At 39.2% G+C, this 11,981-nt stretch overlaps 1 protein-coding gene across 1 annotated transcript in view; it reads right to left on the bottom strand.

The window, feature by feature from the left end:
* Positions 1–11,981, bottom strand: part of LOC119428567 (laminin subunit beta-1) — a 200,423-nt gene that overhangs the window by 49,542 nt on the left and 138,900 nt on the right. The window lies entirely within an intron of this gene.

The raw sequence follows: 11,981 nt of genomic DNA on the forward strand, positions 1-11,981 counted from the left end.
CCCCCCCCCCCCCCCACACACACACATTATAAATGCTTCTGACACCAGTGGCCAACATGTTACTGAACAAGTACACATATGGGGGTGTATGGTGTTCAAAGTGCATTCAACTTTATTCAGTCTTGATGGTTTGTGTCAATGAACATTTGGAGTTTTATACATAAAAATACACTTGATAGTTAGAATTTTAAGTATATTTACTGTATATTATGGTAATTTATTCTGTATTTTGCCAGTTCATGGTGATTCTGGGGTTGTGATGATGGGGCCCTTGAAGATTGTTGCCCAGGGTACAGTGAAGTGTTAATCTGGCCCTGGTTGTAGTGTAAAGAACTTTGAATATCTTGATAAGATTGAAAGGCGCTATATAAGTATGGTCCATTTACAGATGGGATCAGGTTCTTCTGCAGGAATGCAGTTTTCCTTTCTCCAAACAGAACACTTTTCATTTAAAACAAAAAGTTCTATTTTGGTATCATCTGTCCACAAAGCATTCTTCCAACAGCCTTCTGCCACGTGACCTTTAGCAAACTGCAGACGAGCAGCACTTCTTTCCCTGCCATGACACCATAGTTGTTCAGTGTTCTCCTGATGGTGGACTCATGAACATCAATATCAGTCAATGTGAGAGAGGCCTGCAGTTGTTTAGAAGTTACCCTGGGGTCCTTTGTGACCTCGCCTACCACGTCTTGCTCTTGGAGTGATCTTTGTTGGTCCACCACTCCTGGGGAGGGTACCAATGGTCTTACATTTCCTCCATTTGTACACAATCTGTCTGACTGGTGGAGTCCAAACTATTTAGATGGTTTTGTAACATTTTCCAGCCTGATGAGCATCAACACCTTTTTCTGAGCTCCTCAGAAATCTCCTTCGCTCCTGCCATGATCCACTTCTACAAACATCTTCTTCTTCTGTGAGGTTTTACGGCAGCTTACATCCCTCAAGGTGTATTACCGCCATCTAAAGGTACTACTTAGAACTAGTAGTTATAAGTGCTACGATAAACTTAGATTCTCTTGTATAAACCTGTTGTCCTCAGGAAATACATAAAGTATTTGCGTCCATATTTACTGGATCCCCATTCTAATATGCTCTTCAAACATATAGGACTTGTTACGTCATTTGGTCCAGTAGACGTTTCCTTTCGGTTGAATATTTTAAACAGTCCAAAATAACATGTTTCACAGTTTCTGTACTTTGGCAAAAGTCACAATGTCCACTATTATGTTTCCCTATAATAAACAAAGTACTGTTCAGATTTGTATGACCTATTCTTAATCTTGCTAATATAGATCCCTCCCTCCTATTTCCTCCACAATACCTTGAACTGTAGACTGTATTCTGTATTGCATATAGTTGTCTTCCCCTTGTTTCATGTTCCCACTTCTGTTGCCATAACTGATTAATATGCTTCCATACAATACTTTTACCTTCTGTTTTGCATAATTGGATATTTATGTCTACATTGTCTCTATTATTAGCATTTTTAGCAATCTGATCAGCCTTTTCATTTCCCTGAATCCCTCTATGTGCAGGTACCCACATAAACACAATACTTCTTCCTTCCTTGACCAGCTGAGAATGAACAATCTTAGTTCTGATTAATAAATCCAGTCTTGATTTTGAAGTTCCTGATCTAATGCATGACAAGGTAGACACTGAATCACTACAAATAATTACCTTGTATATAGAAGATAATTTAATCCATTCTAAAGCCAGATAAATGGCATACAGCTCAACTGAAAACACATTAAAAAAATCTGATGTGCGCTTACCAATTCCAATTTTATATTTTGGGACAAGAACAGCACAACTAGTTCGACCTGATTCAGGATCTTTAGATCCATCTGTAAAAACCTGTACGTACTCAGGATAATTCCCATCCACATAACAGTTGAATAAACTGCACAGTTCTGCTTTCGTGTTTCCTTTCCTAATTTGCAGCAATTTTGTGTCCACTTGAGGTTCTTTCATTGGCCAAAAAGGAACAGTTGACCAGATGACATTAGGACTAAACACAACTTCAGAAACACCCAATGATCTTGCAGATTCTTCTCCTACCCATCCAAAGCTTAATGTTTGTTTCCTATGTCTTTCCCATGACTCCTTTAGTACAGATTTAGTTGGATGACTATCATGGTGACCTGTAAGATGAATCCAATAATTAACCAGTAACTGTTTCCTTCGCAGACACAAAGGCATCTCCCCTGATTCAACTAAAATTGCACACACTGGTGAAGTTTTGACAGCTCCAATACATAATCTAAGTGCTTTAGCCTGGATGACCTCTAGATGCTTTAGAGACGATTCAGCTGCGGATCCGTAAACTATACATCCATAGTCTAGTCTGGACTTTATCAAGGATGTATAAATGTGTTTCAATGATAAGAAATATGCTCCCCAAGTTACTCCCACCAGACACCTCATAACATTTAAAACCTTCTTACACTTATCAATAATCCAATCAATATGATGATTCCAAGTCAAATGAGAATCAAAATAAACACCTAAGAAACGAAAAACATCAACTATCTATAGAGTTCTTTGATACAATTTCAAGTTTAATTCACCTCTATTCCTTTTCCTAGTAAATAGCATTGCTTTGGTCTTATCAACTGAAAACCTAAATCCCCAATTTTTACTCCACAATTCAACTTGATTGATTCCTTCTTGAAGCTTGTGTGTAATGAACTTCAAATTTCGCCCTCTTTTCCATAGTGCTCCATCATCAGCAAATAAAGATCTCCCTATATCTGGGGCTACAGACATATACACATCATTAATCATTATTGTGAATAAAACAGGACTAATAACACTCCCTTGTGGAGTTCCATTTTCTACTTCAAATTTACTGGATACTGATGTACCTACTTTAACCTGAATAGATCTCCTATTCAGAAAGTCCATTATCCAATTAAACATTCTACCTTTAATACCCATTAAATGGAGCTTAATCAGCAGCCCATCTTTCCACAACATGTCGTATGCCTTTTCAACATCAAAAAATACAGCAGCCACTGACTCCTTACTTGCTTGAGCCTTTCTTACCTCATCTTCTAAACACAACATTGCATCCATAGTACCTCTTCCTTTTCTAAATCCACTCTGACAATGAGCTATTAGCTGATTCTTTTCCAAGAAATAACTTAATCTCTCATTGACCATGCGTTCCATCAGTTTACAGACATGAGATGTTAGTGCAATAGGCCTGTAATTTGATGGGTTACTAGCATCCTTCCCAGGTTTCTTAATAGGAATAACTACAGCTTCCTTCCAGCATTCAGGCAAAGTCCCTTCTTTCCACACTTTATTAAATAACAATAATAATATTCCTAATCCCATTTTGCTCAAGTTTCTTAACATAATATAATATATTTCATCCTTTCCAGGAGCAGTCATTCCAGATTTAGCTAGGGCCCACTTCAACTCCTGCATTGTGAACGAGACATTAAACTCGTCTGCTACATGATCTTTTTTCCTCAACACTTCTGAGTGAACAGCCTTTGTCCTTTCTCTACTTCCTTTCTCTTCTTCAGATACATTATCTGAGCTATGTATTTTTACTCAAGTATTTGACAAAAGTTCAGCTTTACCTTTATTTGATTCCACTAACATATTATTGTTATTCACAAGTCCAGGATAAGACCAATTCCTTCTATCTCCTCCCATCTTTAGTATCATGTTCCAAATGTCACCCACAGGAGTTGTGTTTCCAATTGAATCACAAAAATGTCTCCAGTATTCTCTCTTAGCCTGATGAATCGTCTTTCTTACCATAGCTTGGGCTTTTTTAAATTCGATCAAATGGAAATTGTGTGTCCTTTTCAACACTTTAGAAGCTTTATTGCGTTTTTGAATAGACTCTTTACATGTACTATTCCACCAGGGAACAGCTTTCCTCTTGTTAATTCCTTTGCTTTTGGGAATAGACTTCAAAGCTGCTGCTCTAACACTTTCAGAAAAAAGATAGTTTAAATATTCAACAGACTCATTACCCTTTATACTGTTGAATAGAATATCACTCTCTTCTCTAAACCGTTCCCAGTCAGCCTTTCCAAAAATCCATTTACCTCCCCTCCCAGAATCTTCCACTTTTACCTGATATTGTACTTTACAAAATATAGGATAGTGATCACTCCCCACTGTACATTCATGACACACACTCCACTCACATAAAGAGGTGATGTTGCTAGAAACTAGAGTAAGATCAAGAACAGATTCCCTACCTGAATGCACATCTATTGGAGTTTTACTACCATCATTTAAACAAACTAAATTTCGACCATCTAACACGTCTTCAATTATTTGACCATTATAATCTGTCCTTTCACTGCCCCACAGTGAATTATGAGCATTAAAATCCCCACACCATATTGACCTTGTAGCCCCTTGACCTATTGATTCTAATTTGTTTATTTCAAGTCTCTTACATGGATTATAGTAGTTCACCACCACTATATTTTCACCCCCTGAACATACTTCCACCACTACATATTCCAGATCCTCATTTTCATCCAAAGATCTATAAGAGATCCCCTGCTTCACAAAAGTTGCACATCCCCCTCCAGTTTCCTCCTTTCGATCTTTCCTAATTATTTCATATCCTTGAATCACAAAATCCAGTCTAGGCTTAAGCCATGTCTCCTGTACACATATAATATCAGGTTTGTCCTTTCTACTATCTATAAACTTTTGAACTCCTGACCATTAGCAATTAGACTCCTTGCATTCCATTGTAGAACAAGAATTGTTACTATGAACAGTCTATGGTTCCTGGCTTGCCTGAACATTGAGTTCATCCCTTACCTCTTCCCACTTAAGTCCTACCATATCAAGATGATGTACTGCTGCCTTAACAATTATTTGTAACCTCTCAGTTTTGGATTTAACATCATAAGTAGCATTAATGACTCCAGCAATAAATGTATTGGATTGATTTAGTATATCTTGTTCCATGTCTTCATTTTAATGCTGTTGTTTTAATTTTTTAAGGTACATTCTTACTGCTTTTTATTTCTTAGTGTTACCCTTAGTGTTAAGCACTTTGATAACAGTCTTATCTGTTTTAAATTGTGCTCTATAAATAAATATGACTTGACTTGTAACCAATCTCTTTTTCTCATCCCAAGTAGACTTCCTGTCTTCCTTACATTTAATTAATGCATGCTCTTTTTCTTTCTTTCCTGTCTCTCCAATTCCCTGATTCACCCTCTTTACTGCTTCTGCATAAGTTACTTTTTCCTTAACTTTTGTTTGCTGCACAACAATCTCTTTTTAAGACTTCACACCCCCAATAGGCCACACTGTGATTTCCTCCACAGTTACAACATTTTGGCTGTACTCCCTCTCCACACTTACCATACTCATGATCCCCACCACACCTTCTTATTCCTTTGCAGTCTTTTGCCAAATGTCCAAATTCCTGACACTTGTAACACCTCATGGGTTTAGAGATGAATTCTCTTACTCTAAACTTAAAAAGTCCAAAAAATAACTCATCCGGGATCCTCTTTCTTGTGAATTCAATCAGTACTGATTCGGTGTTCTATTTCTCTACCCCTCTAGTCAACCTTTTTGCACTTTTAACCATCTTATCTCGAACTTGTAAATTTAATACTAGCTCCTTCATTTCTATTTTCAAAGGTACACCTGAAATAACACCTCTACATCCCTGGGGGGCAGACCTTTCACCCACCTTTGCAACTTTATTCACCTTCACATCACCAACAGAAGTCAGTTTCATTGCTTTTCCAACTTGTTCCTCACTACATCCAATTAACAGATTTCCATCTCTAAGAATCCTAACATACTTCACTTCACCTACTTTTTCTCTAATAATTTTGGTAAGTTTCAACGGATTTAGTTTCGTTACCCCGTTGTCACCTTCAAACCTTATCACATTTGGGATACTTGCTTTTTTATCCTTATCTACCTCTTCCTCACTCTCTGTTATCCCTACACTAGAATCTGTCTTCTTCTTCCTCTTACGCTGGCTTGGCTTTTTCCTAACTTCTGTCCACTCATTTCCTCTACTTTCCCCACTTAAACCAGTTTCCTCCCCGCTCTCATCATACTCCATATTACTACCCTCATCTCTCCCTGCCATTCTAAAGGACAGGTAAAAAATGAGTGATGATTGCTGGTCCGGACCTATACAGGCCGTCGGTCAAAAATTTATCACTATTTCTCACCCGACCCAGTCCAACCAAGTCTAAAGAACAAGTCCAAACGTCTACAGTCTAATTAGCCAACAGCTGTCAGCTAGCCCTCGACCTCCAAACAGCTCCTCGAGTCTGCCAACCACACAATGCGTACGTAGCTGCGAGACGCAAAACCTGAGTCGGAGTTATTCGACCTCCTGAGACTTCTACAAACATGTTGTGATCCTGTTCTTTAAATCAAACAGGGTGCCCACTCACACCTTTCACATTGATTGAAAACACCTGGCTCTAATTTCACCTTCAAATTAACTGTTAATCCTAGAGGTTCACTTTTTCCACTCATAAATCTGTAATATTGGATCATTTTCTTCAGTAAATAACTCAGTATAATATTTTTGTCTCTTTTGTTTAACTGGGTTCTCTTTATCTACTTTCAGGACTTGTATGAAAATCTGAGGATGATTTAGGTCATATTTATGCAGAAATATAGAAAATTATAAAGAGTTCACAAACTTTCAAGCACCACTTTATACATTCTATATATTTAGAAAATACATTTTAAATTGTGTCACACAAACTGTTGACTGGAGATGTGGGATAGTTAAATGTTAGCGTAAAAAAAAAACACTAACAGCAAACAGTGTGACTTTTGATTGACAGTTTTATTAAAACAATTTTAGGCTCTACAATTAGATCACAAAAAATAAGAATACAAGGACTAGTTGCAGTCAGATGGTTTACACATTCACTTTTTTAAGAAACCCAAATGTTGTTAAAGCCAACTTTGAAATGATGCTCTGTCTATGATCCCTGTAACAACAAGTTTAAGTCGGGTCCTCTGGATGGATTCTTCTTGCTGAAACGTATTGTCTTTTATCCAAAGGACTTCTTCAGTCTGAGGAGCTGCAACAAACTCAGTCTTATAAATAGCACCTTCGCATAGTGGATCAACCAGTTTGTTGTTGACATCCAGAACTACCTGTTCACATGATAAAGGAGGACCATCAGCCTAGCGACCGACCATCAGTGCCCCAGTGACCACTTACTATTCACAGAGGGATCAAAAGATGAGGTCTACACTCATCTGCAGGCCACCGGTCACTCTTTCAGGGATGAAGATGTTCACATCCTTGACAGAGGAAAGTTGAGAGAAGAGTGAAGGAAGCCATCTTTGTGAAAAGAACCTGTCCATCATTAAATGGGACGGAGGCCTCCATGTCCAACTGTCCCCCTCTTACAATGCTGTTATTGCTAGAATCACTCAGCCCTCTGTGAATAGCAAACAGCCATCAAGGCACTAACGATGGGTCGTTAGGCCTCAGACCTCAGTCTTTTGGATAAAAGACGAAACGTTTCAACAAGAATCCATCCAGAACAGACAACTGTGTTACATTTTTCTACCTGGATTATTGAGCATGAACAGAATTATCCATCATTAGTACCATATCAGTTGTGACATCAGTCACAGAACAGGCAGAAAGTGTCCTCCAGGCTAGGCTAATGGCTAGCCAAACAAGCGCCATTTCTTTTACCGTTTTTTCAGGCCTATAAATCAAGTTCCTCTAAAACAACATACAAGTTTGAAAGAATGTCACATGTGCTAACATTAAACCTCCACACTGGGATTGTTCAGGACAATATTTAACTACACACACTGATCAGGTGGAGCAGCTTTGGCACCACCTGCGTGTTCAGCAAACATAGAAACAAGAACGTTGTTCGGTGGAGAAAAGAGCAGCAAGCTAAACAAACGGTCATGCAAAAGTGCAGAGGTTTAATACAAGCTAATATATAGCAGCATTTCCCATTGATGTGTTGTTTTTATGAACTGACCCTTCTTTGGATAGCCATTAGCTTAGTCTGGATAAAAACTTGTGCCTCTTTCTCCATTCTCTGATGTCACGGCTGCTGAGGTACTAACATTGATCTCTATTAGACAGAACATCACTTCAACCATGAAACTGGACCCAAACTGTTTAAAAATCACAGTAAAAAAAACTAAGATTTTTTTTATGAAAGGGGTGCATACTGGGGGTAGGGGTTACAGGATAGCCAGGCCCTACTACAGAGAGGGGCCCTCCAAAGGCCTGAAATAAGGGCTTTGAAAATATGCTTAAGCGACATTGTTAAGTGAGCATGGGGGCCCACCAAGATGGTTTTACTTGGGGTCCAGAATCTCATGCTACAGTCCTGAACAAAACAGTCATACTTACTGAGGTGGTGTTTTTAAAGACTCCCATGAAACGAGTTTAAAGGCTCAAATGGTGCGTTTAGTAATACTTCAAAAAATGTATTCAAGGTCAAACTTGTCAATTAGCAACAAACTGCACTGATTTTACTCAACATGTTGCAAAAAACAACTAAATCTTTGGTTTCATTAAGTCGTAGGGATTGTTTGAGTTTGAATGATTATTCTGTTTATGGGATGTGTGAGACTTCCTGTGGGTCGGCGCAGAACAGTCTCCATGTTTAAAACAGACACGTGCTGTAAACTGTCACTTTGTGGCTGATCTCCTGCAGCAGCTTCTTCACAGCCTTCTCCAGCTCCACCAGCTGCTCTGCTTTCATCTCCAGAGTCTGCTGGTTGTCTTCATAAGATTTCTCCAAATCTGAAACAGGAAAAGTTTACAACTTTATCGCAGACCGTCATATTACCAAGACATCCTAACCTAATGATGTTTTTATGTATTTTTAGCCGTGATATTTGAACCACTCAATAGTTGTTGCCTGCTGCCATATGCGTTTGTATTTGTATGTTCGTATGTGTGTGTGTGTGTGTGTGAATATGTAATTGACTTGGTGTGTGTGTACATTTGTTTGTCTGTTAGCAACATATTTACATAAATAAAACCCTCACAAATTAATAATTGGATGTGTCTCTACAACCGACAAGATGGGAGTTATTCCAGTTCAAGATGGCCAACATAGCTAATCAACCTTATCAAACACATATTTACAGATATGATACAAATTACAATAATAAAATATAAAGTAATGATATACTGAAATCTGGTGTAATAGAGCTAATAGATCATGAAAGATTTGTTTAAGACATTAGCACACAAGTTGGTGGGTTAAACCCATTTCATTAGGGAATGCTAATTTAATTAATTTTAATTTAAATATTCTGTGGTTTGGTATACTGATGATAACAATGATGATGATGACAATGATGATGCTGTAACGTCACCTTTAAGCAGCTGCAGCTTCTCGCTAGCCTGCAGCAACAGCTGTTTGGCTTCGTTCTGCAGTGACTCCGCCCTCTTCTTGGCATCAGCCACACCACCTACTTTCTGATCAATCAGCTGTTCTACTGTGCTGTACTTCTGCTTCACCTCTGACTCCATATCCTGCACACACAGAAATACAGTGACAACAGAAACACTAATATTATACACAGGTTGATAAGTCGTGTAAATGGACTGTACTCAGACAGCTCCTTTCTATCTAATCAAGATACTCAAAGCTCTTTACAACACAATCTGTGCCCTCATTTACCTCCAACACACACATTCATACAGCACTCTACTACATGTCTACAAAGATCATCTGAATCTGCAGAGACTAATCAGAGCTTTAGATCACATCGATACACTGATGGGACACACATCAGAGACAGTGAGGGGTTCAGTGTCTTGTCCAGGGACACTTCAGCATGTGACTGCTGGTGGAATATATATATATATATATATATATATATATATATATATTTTTTTTTTTTTATATATATACATACATATACACATACATATCAGTTCTAGAATTGTGCCGCTCAAGGTGGCTGCATGTTGGAGCAGTTCTGTTACTTTCATTCTGAGATTTTGCTTTTGGAAACTTTAATTCCTCTTTTTCTGGATGTAAATCACATTTTTTGGACAATTGTTTCCTCTGGTATCAGATGCTGTCAGCTGGAAGGATTTTTACTGAAACTTTTTTTAGTTTTGGACATTTGTTATGATGCGTAACCATGGCAACAAGGCAGTTTTCTACAACAACAGCAGCTGATTAACATCTCAAAAGCTGAAATAATATCTCAACTATGGCCCCAACTCTCAAATGAGTTGAAAAGGATGTTCAATGGACGCATTCTCATCTACCTGCCAGCTGTGCTCGAGTGCCTGACCACTGAGATCCTGGAACTGGCAGGAAACATGGCTCATGACAGTGGAAGGACAGGATCGTCCCTCAGCACCTACAGTTGGCTGTCCGCAGCAAGGAGGAGCTCGGCAGACTTATGGGAGGAGTGGCCATCGCTCTGGGAGGAGTTCTGCCCAGCATTCAAGTGGTCCTACAGTCCAGGGGAACCAAGAGGCCAGCCGAGTCTGGGTGGACGGATCGGACGGCATCTGCAGCCAGTTTCTTAGGATCCACTGTGAGATGGACCTTTACAAGTGATCCTTCCTGCCTACAGCCATCATCATCTATAACATCTCTTAATGAAATGAGGATAACGAGTTACAACAACAAAATAATTTCCCTCTGGGATTAATAAAGTATTTTTGAATTGAATTGAATTGAATTGAATATATATATATATATATATATAATGACGTAAATTAATAATCACTAAACCTCAGCGAAACAGCTTCTGTTACAAATAAAGTTCAGTTGTTTTTGTATTGAACGCTTTTTGAATCCTTTTGCATGAATGACTGCTTCAATGCGGCGTGGCATGGAGGCAATCAGCCTGTGGCACTGCTGAGGTGTTATGGAGGCCCAGGATGCTTCGATAGCGGTCTTAAGCTCATCCAGAGTGTTGGGTCTTGCGTCTCTCAACTTTCTCTTCACAATATTCCACAGGTTCTCTATGGGGTTCAGGTCAGGAGAGTTGGCAGGCCAATTGAGCACAGTAATACTATGGTCAGTAAACCATTTACCAGTGGTTTTGGCACTGTGAGCAGGTGCCAGGTGGTGCTGAAAAATTAAATCTTCATCTCCATAAAGCTTTTCAGCAGATGGAAGCATGAAGTGCTCCAAAATATCCTGATAGCTCGCTGCATTGACCCTGCCCTTGATAAAACACAGTGGACCAACACCAGCAGCTGACATGGCACCCCAGACCATCACTGACTGTCGGTGCTTCACACTGGACTTCTGGCATTTTGGCATTTCCTTCTCCCCAGTCTTCCTCCAGACTCTGGCACCTTGATTTCCGAATGACATGAAAAGTTTGCTTTCATCCGAAAAAAGTACTTTGGACCACTGAGCAACAGTCCAGTGCTGCTTCTCTGTAGCCCAGGTCAGGCGCTTCTGCCGCTGTTTCTGGTTCAAAAGTGGCTTGACCTGGGGAATGCGGCACCTGTAGCCCATTTCCTGCACACGCCTGTGCACGGTGGCTCTGGATGTTTCTACTCCAGACTCAGTCCACTGCTTCCGCAGGTCCCCCAAGGTCTGAAACTGAGGTGCCTTGATACAGCACTCTGGGAACAGCCTATTCGTTCAGCAATTTCTTTCTGTGTCTTACCCTCTTGCTTGAGGGTGTCATTGATGGCCTTCTGGACTGCAGTCAGGTCGGCAGTCTTACCCATGATTGCGGTTTTGAGTAATGAACAAGGCTGGGAGTTTTTAAAAGCCTCATGAATCTTTTGCAGGTGTTTAGAGTTACGTCGTTGATTCAGATGGTTAGGTTAATAGCTTGTTTAGAGAACCTTTTCATGATATGCTAATTTTTTGGGACAGGCATTTTGGGTTTTCATGAGCTGTATGCCATAATCATCAGTATTAAAACAATTAAAGACCTGAAATATTTCAGTTGGTGTGCAATGAATCTGAAATATATGAAAGTTTCATTTTTATCATTACATTATGGAAAATAATGAC

The sequence above is a fragment of the Nematolebias whitei genome, chromosome 22 (genome assembly GCF_014905685.2).
Source record: "Nematolebias whitei isolate Nwh7 chromosome 22, NemWhi1, whole genome shotgun sequence".
Taxonomy (NCBI): domain Eukaryota; kingdom Metazoa; phylum Chordata; class Actinopteri; order Cyprinodontiformes; family Rivulidae; genus Nematolebias; species Nematolebias whitei.